Source organism: Oxyura jamaicensis, chromosome 14, assembly GCF_011077185.1.
Source record: "Oxyura jamaicensis isolate SHBP4307 breed ruddy duck chromosome 14, BPBGC_Ojam_1.0, whole genome shotgun sequence".
Lineage (NCBI taxonomy): Eukaryota > Metazoa > Chordata > Aves > Anseriformes > Anatidae > Oxyura > Oxyura jamaicensis.
The window spans coordinates 11670384-11680811 of record NC_048906.1 but is presented as its reverse complement, the minus strand read 5'-3'; the positions used below and the strand labels follow the sequence as shown (position 1 = coordinate 11680811).

Here is a 10428-nt window from a genome sequence, read left to right as displayed (position 1 = left end):
AACCGAGCACTCCCAGGGATCCCAAGTGCTGCCCAGCACTTCCCAGCACCCGTGATTAATTGTTGCTCTTAAATTCAGCGCTTTTATGCAGGATGGAGAACGGCCAGCCAGCAGTGCAGCTCCTGCCCCACCTGTCATTAAAAAACACTGTGGTTGTATAGTTGTGGAAGGAAATAAGAGTAAATGCATCCTCTGTAAGTGGCTTCAGCTTTCTACGCACATCTGCATCCTACCATTTCCGCTTCGGTGGCCGGTCTGCTTCTGCTTTCCCTCTTCCCGTGGCCTGTACGCTGCTTTTCTCCTTAATCCTGTCTGCAGCTCCTGGCATGGGGCTCGGGGCAGCGCTGCAGTGATGGGATGAAGCTGAAGGCGCCCTGGGGCCTGGCGGCAGGGCTGGGTGCGCCCTGGTGAAGCCGCGGTGCGGAGCGGCTCTGCGGGTCCCTCATCTCCTCCTGCAGAAAGCCACGTGTTTGGTGCTTTCTGCTCGAGGCAGGAGCACTGCAGCCCCGACACAGAGTTCCACTGCCGGTTTCTACCTTTGATGGGACTTTTGGTGGCTGAGACCCACTTCTATGTGAATCAAGAGCAAACGACCTCGTCCAGTCAGGGAAATGCCAGCTGCAGGTGAGGAGAGCGCAGGGCTGCACAGGGAAGCGGCGCAGGGTCGGGACGCCCAGCAGGTGCCAGGATGGCTGAGCCCACAAAACTGGGGCTGGTGCAGCCCTGGTGCCCGTGGCGGAGCTGTGATCCCAGCAGGAAAACGGGGTGGGCTTTTTGCAGCCCGCATTGGTGGCAAGTGCAGCCAGCCAGTGTTTTCCCACCTAGGGGTTAGCCGGCTTTGCTTCGGGTGCGCTGCCTCCAGTGCAAAGCAGGGCTGCAACGCGGTGGGAGGGCAGAAGCACAATTAAAACACAGGGCAAGAAAGGGGAGATGGGCTGGAGTGGCAGAAACCTTGAGTCAGGTGTGACAAGTCCCAGCAGCTCAGGGACAGCATGGCCAGACGCCCCAGCCCCTCCTACAGAAGACACCGGGATGGTTTTGGTGTGCTCAGCACTGGGGAGCACAGCCCTGGGCCGGTCCCACCACCGCGAGCTGGGAGGCGAGGGATGCTCGGCGCTGCGCGCCGGTAAGGCACATCGAGACGAGAAGGGACCTAGGATGAAGAAGTTGGAGGTGAAGAGGATCGAGGGCAGCAGCTCCTCCTGCACCAGGCCTGGGGCTTGGCAGCATCGGTGGGCAGAGGAAACCCAGGGAGAGGCACCGCAGAAGAGGGAAAGGGCTTGCGGGATCGCAGTGCCGCAGAAGGAGGAGTTTTTTTCCATTGCTTGCAAACATCATCATGTTGTATATAAATACAAAATGCCAAAATGTGAGTCAGCTTAATGGCAGTTTGGCTCGCACACAGAAAGAAGACGATAAATGTTAGAGGCACAGTTTGCAGAGGTGATTTATGGGCGTTTCAGAGGTTTTCAACAAGTCGCTTCATGGCAGGTAGAACATGCTTCCACAGTCTAATAAATTTTTTTGATGAGTTGCTTCCCATCAGCGAGGAGAAACCTCTCAGGCCCAGCTAGTGGCCAAGCCTACTTCTTTTTTGCCTTTGGCCTTGATATAGTTTAGAAAGTGGAAATGCAGATGGTGTCTTCCTATGGGCACTAGGGTAAGAATACATAACAGTGTATTTTTGATAGCTGCTAAATAAATTCAGTGGCACAATGCCATGACCCAGCACAACAAAAGATCCTATTCACATGAGGGAGCAGATTTAAGACGGACTCAGGAATCTTAATTCCTGAATTTCCCAGCTTTTTTTTTTTTTTTTTTCAACATAAAGAATCTCAATGAGCCAGTTGCGGAGACTCTGATAGAACGTCATTTTTGTAACAAATGCTATGGTCAAAACATTGCTCGGCAAACATTTACGCATGTACTTAAATTTACACGTGTAAATAATCCCATTCAGGTCAGCAAAACTAACCGCATATATAAAGTTAAGCATGTGTGAAAGTGTCTGCAGGATTGAGGCCAATGATTGCAAAACAGTTTAAACTATAATCCTCCTTTTTCATTAGTTCTAACTTTCTTGAAAAACTTCTACCGTGGGCTTGAAATTCTCCATGTCTTGTTGAGCCAAAGGCGATTTTTCTCCCCAGGAAGTCCAAGCAAAACCCTTCCAGCTGTTTTCAAGTTGTTAGGCTTCAAAATTGCATTTCCCACCAAGGACATTCTGCCCTTTTAACTTAGATACCTCGAAATCTATTGTGTAAATACAGCTAATTAAAGCCAGTTATTACTTGCTATACATGAAAGCCCTCAAACACCACAGTCCGGTAGATTTGGCTGCTTTTGCTAATAAATCAGGGAACTCTCCGAATCATTCGGAAAGCTCCTTGAGCTTTCACCACGCAGCAGAAACACTAAATACAAAGTTTACAGCCTACCATGAAGTTTCCAAAGCCTCCTTCTTTTCTGTAAGACTTGAGGCTTCAAAGAAGTGGAGGTATTTTGGAACGCAGCATCTGGCGACCCACGTCCAGCTCCCTGCCCGCCATGGGCGAGCACCGGAGGGCAGCCCAGGGAAACCTCGGATCCCCAGGCCCACAAGAAGCCAAGGCACTACCAGGCGGCCCCCTTTAGAAGTCGTCCCATCCCTCACACCCTTTGTCACAGCAGTCGAGCCTGGGCTGGTGGCAGAGCACTGCTGTGGTATGGTTCACTCAAATACAAGTGGGAACCTTTTGGCAAATGCGTTCACGCAGCACCACCGTGGACGAAATCCCTGGTTGCATGGAAGGAGATGCAGAAACGAGCCAGCTGGCTGGGCCTGGTGATCTTGAAGGTCTTTTCCAAACTAAACACATCTACAATTCTGTGATTTTCTTTTCTTGAACCACTGAGGCACGGCGTGGGACCGCACTCCCAAATCCCCACGTGTTCGTCCTCTCAGAGCGTCGCGGCGCTGCCTCCAGCCCCTGGGCACGGCAGTGGAGGGCTCCGGTCGCTGCTCATCGCATGCCCCAGGCAGTGAGCAGCCACAGCCATCTCACGGTGACGTTTCTCACTTGTACAGTCCAGGCATCCTGCTTTTTCTTGGACTTGCTCCAGCAGTTGGGAAGATCGTGGAAACCTCGTCCTTCTCTCCAAGCGAGGCGGCAGAACAGACAGCGCTGCCTCAGACGTAAAGCACGGCAGTCATGCTTCGTGTGCTGGGGGTATAATAAAACAGGATTTAGTGGGTGTGTGTTGCTTGAACGGCCGAATGGGGAATTTTCACTGCTCTTCCACGGAGCCAAAGCTAAGGAAGGAACTGAAAAAAGGAGGGTAAAAGTGGAGAAACTAGAAGACAGGAAAAAACCACTTAGTTCACCCAGCCTGCTCCTCCGTGGGGCTGGCTCAGCCCCCGCACTCCCGTCTCTCCCCAGGGACTCACATTGCTGCGTCCCGAGGCCGGGCCGGGCTCTGCGGCCGTCGCCTGGTCCAGGAACACGGAGCCCCGGGCGCTCCGGGGGCTGCTCTGCCTGAAGTGTCGTCTGAAGGCACGGGATCACTTTGTGAGTCCTTCAGCCAGCGGCACATCTTCGTAGCTTATCCAGGAGCAGGTTCTGTGGGATCCCAGGAGCTTACTCCTAATAATGGAGATGTTTTGGCTAGGCAGATAAGATGCAATCTGGTTGTTTGTGCCGGAGAAATACCAAGAGGCCATCTCAGCTCCTCATTTCCTTTTCAGCCTTCTAGGAAAATGATTTACCAATTAGCAGACAACATGCAGTGAGGAGATGGGGTCACACACGGTAACACACCAGGCCACCTGGCCTGCACCAAATCCCCTTTTAGATACCCTGCAGGACTTAACTCACCCGTCCAGGTCTGCCTGACACAACACCTGAGCAGCTCCCACAAAGCTTTCAGGGGGGCTCCGAAAGCCGCAGCCTGGAGGCAAACCTCGTTGGGAAACGGCCGACAAGCCTGCCATGGTTACGCTGACCGTGTCACTCAGCGCTCAGCTCGTGCTGTGAAGCACGAGGGTTATCGGAGTTTTGCTGATCACGTGTGACTGTCGCTGCTCCCGTTACCCAAGTGAAGGAGGTTCCCTGTTTATAAAAGTTGGACAAGGGCCCCATTCCTGAATCCTGATTGCATCTAGTCTGGACCATGTAATTTCTCATTCCACAATCCTTCATTTTTCTATATGCTACTTTGTTTCTCCCAACTCACCTTTTTACCAGATTCTGGCTGTTTCCAGCACCCCAGAACTGCTATTTCTCCCTAACTGCAGAAGAATACACCTCGCCTTGCCTCCAGTCTCAGTCTCCGACAGCGCAAGGTTCACATTGCTCCATGTGATTTCCTCTTGCTTCATCAAAGCCTTAAACCCACCACCACGGCAGTACCTCGCAGTAGCCCCTGCTGCCTGTGCTTCATGACAGTAGCAGTGGGCTCCTTCCAAGCTCACAGAACACCAGCGGGTGTAAATCATCACTAACACGGGCTGGAAATGGAAACGATCATTCCTCAGTGCCTCCCACTTCAGCCTCTTAAATCAAACGCCTGCTGCTCAGGGGCATTTGCTCGGGGGGAGCGGTGAGTTATCCACGATCCTAGAGAGCACGGCAGCTGTGGCCGCCCGGGAGAATGCCCGGGTAGAGCTGAGAAGGTGGCTGCCTTCGGTCTTCTCGGGGAGGAAAAAAAAACTCACCAAAAAGCTGGTATTACAGATTTTTTTTTTTTTTTTTTTTTTTTAATGATTCTGGCACCCACGCCACAGAGTAACAGATCTGTAGCTAAAATACACTGTGACATTCTGAGAAGGGGAAAGAGAAAGTGAGCGCGTTAGATGGGAACGCCGCCTTACTCAAACACAGCGCCTGGCGCGGGGCAGCAGCGGCCGCCACCACGTCCCCCAGTGCCACCCTAAGGGTTCTGGCACCCGCAGCCCTGCGAACAAGGCATTGGGCCCCAAAAATGCTACAGCGTTTTGGCCTCAGAAACCTACACTTGAAAAGGGTCTTGGTACACACACCGCCAACGTTCTACTATCTTTTAAGTTGTGTAATTCCCCGTGGCACTTGGAGTCCTGGAGCTGGGATTTTCTGTGGGTTTGCAGCAGGTCTTCCTTCAAAACCTGTGGAGTGTGCACAAGGTGGTTGCATAAGGCTGTAATTATGCCTATAAATTCTCATCCCCACCTCTTTCCAGTTGAATAATCCAAAACACTAAATATAAAATGTGTTGCAAGTTGCAACTGTACTGTTGCAATTAAAAAAAAAAAAAAAAAAAAAGGAAAGAAAATGATAAAGTGCAGTTATGTATCACAGTGTTCACACACATTGCGCAAATGACAAATGATTTTTTCCAAATCTCTATCATTTCCTCATAATAATGCAGGAAAATCCTGTACCGAGTGTCACCCTCAAGAGGAAACCTGCCTGTGAGGTTATACAAATAGCTCAGGCTATTCTGAGGGAGATTCCATGGAACAGAAATCCCTTATCCCTAAGGATCTTCCCACAGAAACCGTGCAGGTTGTCTAAATAAATGAGCTGGTATAACAATTATTTTATTTAATTTTATTATTTTATTTTCTGTTTCTCTGTAGCATTGGCTTCACAACCCCTATTTTGCAATATCACCCAAGTCACGATGTTATGCAGGTACAGGAGCACGTACAAGGTCTTCATGGCATTGAAGCACCCAGGTCACCAGCCCTTCTCTAGACGAGATGGAAGTCAAATTTCCTTCATGGACCTGGAAGGAGGCGAGACCGGCCTGCAGCGGGCATCAAGGGAGAAATGAGGAGCAGTGCCAGGACGGTGGCACGCAGCCTGATGGCCCCGACACGTCTTCTAAAGGCTGTCTTTCTGTAGTGTGCTAAAAAATAGTGACAATCGATCTGCAAGATAAAAAGCCAGCTGAGCAATTTGAGAAGAAGAAAATGGGTGAATTAACACTATGCTTATTTTCCTACTTTTCAGCCTGAAGTAGATACACAGAAATTCCTCCCTAACGCACACCATGTATGGACTATTTTTACGTGCCTTTTCATGGCCTCCCACCTACTCACAGAAGTCCTGCCCATGACTTAACAGCCTGAGTTCCTACCATTTGACTGCAACTGTTGCTCACTTTCACTGTTTTTCGGTACTTTGTGTGTGCTACAAAGCTGAGACGTGGCCTGGCAGTGAGAGTGACCCAGCTCCACTCCAGGCATCCTGGGTGAGCATCCCCACGGCTCATCTCCCATCAGCTGTTTTACAGCTTCATCACTTTTCAGTGGCTTACGGCCTTGTTTTAGCTGAGCTGCAGGCCGTCCTTGTCCCCCTGCTCTGCTCTGACTGCCCTGCAGGTAGATGTGCTGGGATCTCGATGCTTGGCTGGGCGAGGGGACATCAATGCCTGCTGCTCATCCTCCTCCTGCTGTTCACTCCTTGATGCTTGTGCACCAGAGAGCCCCACTCACACTGATCTTAACTCCTCTACTCTAAGTAAAAAAAAAAAACACAATGTTTTTTTTTTTTTCTTTTAAAAAAAAGAATGCCATGCAAGTTCCTCCAGCGAGAAGTTGTAGTTATAAAAACCAGCACGTTAGCTGTGGCAGTGTTTGCAGACAACAGTGGTACTTCCTGTGCTCGGAAGCTGAGCAAGTTTCTATTTCAGGCTTTGCTGACTCAAGGGTGAGGTACCCACGCTGATTCAGCAGCTTGGCAAGTCAGGAGAACTTCTCGTTACGAATGGCATGAGCAATAAATTTTAAGATTGCCTGCATCATACAGAAATGCATTTTAAGTGAAGCCACCTCCTGGTGGCAGACAGTTTGCCAAATAAGCGGTATTGTGTGCACCGCTTTCGGTGTAGACGGCCCCTTGAATGAGACGCCCATGAAGCCTGCGAGGAAAAGCCTGGTCCTGCAGGAGCCAGCGCTTCCCACTCAGCTGGGCTGGGATTTATCCTTCCTATCGGGGTACAAGTCATGCAGAAAGGCCTTCTATTGCTTCCTTGCTTCCGTTAACCGTACATCTTGTCTGGGGCATGGAATTGTGTCGGTAACATGAATAATTTGAACCACGGCTTCAGAAGGATGAATGTACAGCACAGCTAAAATCGACCTGGCCACCTCACAGAAGTAAGAATGCACCACTTACTCAACTTCCTTTGCTTAAGAAGGAAAAGGTGCCAAAGGTAATCCTTGTGCTCTTCTTTTACGGAAAAGTGAAGTAAGCATCGTGATCATTTTCTGAACTTAAGAAGCAGATGGGGTAACAATCCTCCCAAACGTTTTACCTGTTAGCATGCAACCAGAAGTCAGAACACTGTGCTTCTTGTCCAGAACAGAGCTCTCTCACCCAGAGGCTGGCAGGGTTCGGAACAAAGCTCTGAATGAACACTGCTAGGCCAGCTAGGACGCAGAGGCAGGCGTTTGTCTGAAAGTGAGACCCTGCTATCTGTTAAGGCAGGAAACTAGGGAAAGGGACGTCTGTTCGCTCTCCCTTGAGCCTTTCTGTCTCTGGATGGACTAAACAGGTTTCAGGACATTTTTTTCTTACCATTTTTGCTGTTTCCAGAACCAGACAGCTAAATAGTCTCCATCCACTGCATCCATGACGCCTTTTCTTTCAGGCTGCAAGTTTTCTTTTGCCAGCATACAATAAAAGCCACAAACTTCTGAATAGCATTCCTCCTCCCCAGCTACTCCGGCATTAATATACTTTGTTGTTCTAGCCAGCAGTTCCCATGTCATATTCTTCTGCCTCCTGAAGGCGGTTTGTGAAGCCTAAAAAAGCATCATGTGGGTTGTCACATTTTAGAACCCCCCCTAAATAGTTTTGCACAGCTCCATCAGATAAGCAGCGAAGTACAATATTATGAATGCCAAACAAAAGCTAATCAGAAGAGCTGACAAAGCTCTGCCTCTGAGAAGGGAAGCAAATCAAATTCTATAGACTAAATATGTATATTTAGTGGCATGAATTTAAAAGAAATGTGCAAGTAGGATATGCATGTGCCTAACTATTGCACTGCAAAGTATTTCCTCTAACTGGGTCTCTGAGAAAGGAAACCAGCCACATTTTGGAAGGGCGGCCAGAATTCTTTACAGGAAAACAGCACAACCCAGAACTACCAGGCGCTAGAATTAACCCAGGACTCAAAACCAACACTGCCTGGTAGCTTCCAGCTCAGTCAAGGTGCGCTTACTGAGACAGGGACCAGGAGGAGGCATCTTCCTTGAAGGGTGCTACAAAACTCACCCACCTCCCTTAGAGGGACACAGCAACAGCGTTACACGGCACAGGGTTCAGCTGTCTCCGGAAAAATAATCAGAATGCAGGGGGGGAATAACAGATACAACTTTGAACCACTTCTTGCTTTCTAAGACAAATTTTACTCAACCACTTGAAATAAATACATCATTGGCATTTCTTGATTACCATTTACATGCATTTAATCTGCTTCTCAAATTCTACAGAGAGGTATCTTCGTGACAGAAGCAGAGGAAAAGAATAGCACCCATAACAAGGTCAAAGCTTCAGTCTTTTGGGAGGCAGCCCTAAGTTCTTCCCAGGCAGTAGAGCTAACGAAAATAAATACAAGGCAACTGTTCTCCCTGCTGCACGTGTAGCTCGTGTTTGCATGGAAGTGGACGATCCAGAAGCCGCTGGGGCACGGTGAGGCTGGTGGGCAGCCATGGCGCAGCACTTTGCAGTGATGTGGCTGCTACAGGTTTCATCTGGTAATTCCAAGGCAGGGCTTGGTTTGGGGGTGAATGGCTAACACCGAGTTACTGCACAAAAGATCAAAAGGAGGAGCAGGATGGGAGCCTGCGGGTAACAAACCTAGTGGGAGCTTCCTCGGGGGAGAAAGGACTCTGAGCAATCCTGAAGTCAGGGTCTGAAGTCAGATGCCTCCCTCAGTCCCACGTCGCTGTCCCTCAAGCCAGCATACAATAGCTGGGAAAGAGGAGACTATTTCATTAGCAGAGATCAAAAGCAGCCTCTGACTAGTAGGCAGCCAAAATTTGGGATCATGTGGGTCACTCCATTAAAACTTGTGATATAGTCAGCATCTTTGATGTGATTCTGTTTATTATAAGAACACACAAAGTCTTGCTTTATTGAGCACAGGGGGAACAAGACATTTCTCTTGCTTTTGGGTCAGAGCTTTGCTTCTGCTCATTCTCCCCCGGAACATGCATACCCCATGCCTGACGTGTGGGTCTCTCCCGCATCCATAAGAGGGAAATGCACACGAGCTGCCCCTCTCCTCTGACCCAGGCATGATGCATGAGTGCTGTTAAGCACACACGCACCCGAGCTGCCTCCTGTCTGCGTGCTCACACCCTGCGATGCACACACAAGCCACTGCCCGACGATTTGGTTTTAACAAAGGTGTGATCCCACATCTCCATTCCAGATACTCCTGAAAACAGAATGAAAGCCTACCCAAGCAGGTCTCAGTAGTAAATAACAATCTGAAGGGCTTCATCTTCTGCTACTTTCCAGACAAGCGCTGTTTTACTTGCCGACTGTCGGTGTGCTCGTAGTCACTCTGGACCAAAGGAGCTGAATGGAATCACGACTGTTCTTGCCAGAGGGAAAACTCACATCTTCAACTGGAGGCACACTTACCCTGGCATTCTTTTCAACGACATCCTGACTTACTTACAAATAGTAAAGGCTTAAATTATTGCCTATTTTCCCCTTTCTCCCCACCTATTTCAGCTCTTTGTGGTTTCTACCTTTTTCAGAGGGGTATTGAGGAAATGCAGCTGGCCCAGACTGCCAGAGTCCCTCGTAGGGGACAATAACAAGCCAATAGAGCCAACAGTGTGCTTGACTCTCAGTGCCTCTCACATCTGGAGCTTCAAATCATCCCATCTCAGCAACAACCTAAGTCTTAGAGGACCATTTAGTAATGTTAAATGACACAGATAGTGTTACCCTAAACTGAGGTAAAGGAATCCCTTCCTTTTTCCAAGGAATCTCCCCAGTTCCTCTGAATCTCTGGAAGCCTGGCACTCGGACCGAATAAATTCACCATCCCTGTCGAAGTAACTCCAAGCACACTTGGCTGAGCGAACAGAAAGGTCGCAAGGAGCCTCGGCAGCTTTGCCCGTCGCCGGGGAAGCCCAGGCGGCCATCCTTCCTGCCTCCCGCTCTCCCTGCCGGTGTTTCCGTGCGAGCGGCCCGGGGAGAGGCTGTGGCCGGGGGGCGGCTGGCGGCGGGCAGTGCCCCGGGGCTGCCCGGCCTCCTGCTGACTGCGCCAGGAGCCGCGGCCGGTCCCCGGGGGGCGCCTGGGCCCGCTCCGCCGCCAAGGGGCCTCGGGGGCCGGGAACGAAAGGGGGAGCAGGAGCGACGGGGGGGTGCGGGGGGTGCAGGCGCCGCCTGTGAGGAAGCGATAACGAGGCGCGGGGAGCGGCGCGGCGCAGATAGCGGG

At 50.3% G+C, this 10428-nt stretch overlaps 1 protein-coding gene across 1 annotated transcript in view; it reads left to right on the top strand.

Moving 5' to 3' along the window:
* The first annotated feature begins 4576 nt into the window (after positions 1–4576).
* The window catches only part of ADCY9 (adenylate cyclase 9), a 92404-nt gene continuing 86552 nt past the window's right edge, over positions 4577–10428 (top strand). The window contains exon 1 of the mRNA XM_035340043.1: positions 4577–4581. The gene's annotated coding sequence lies outside the window, so the exon portion shown is untranslated. The remainder of the gene's footprint in view (positions 4582–10428) is intronic.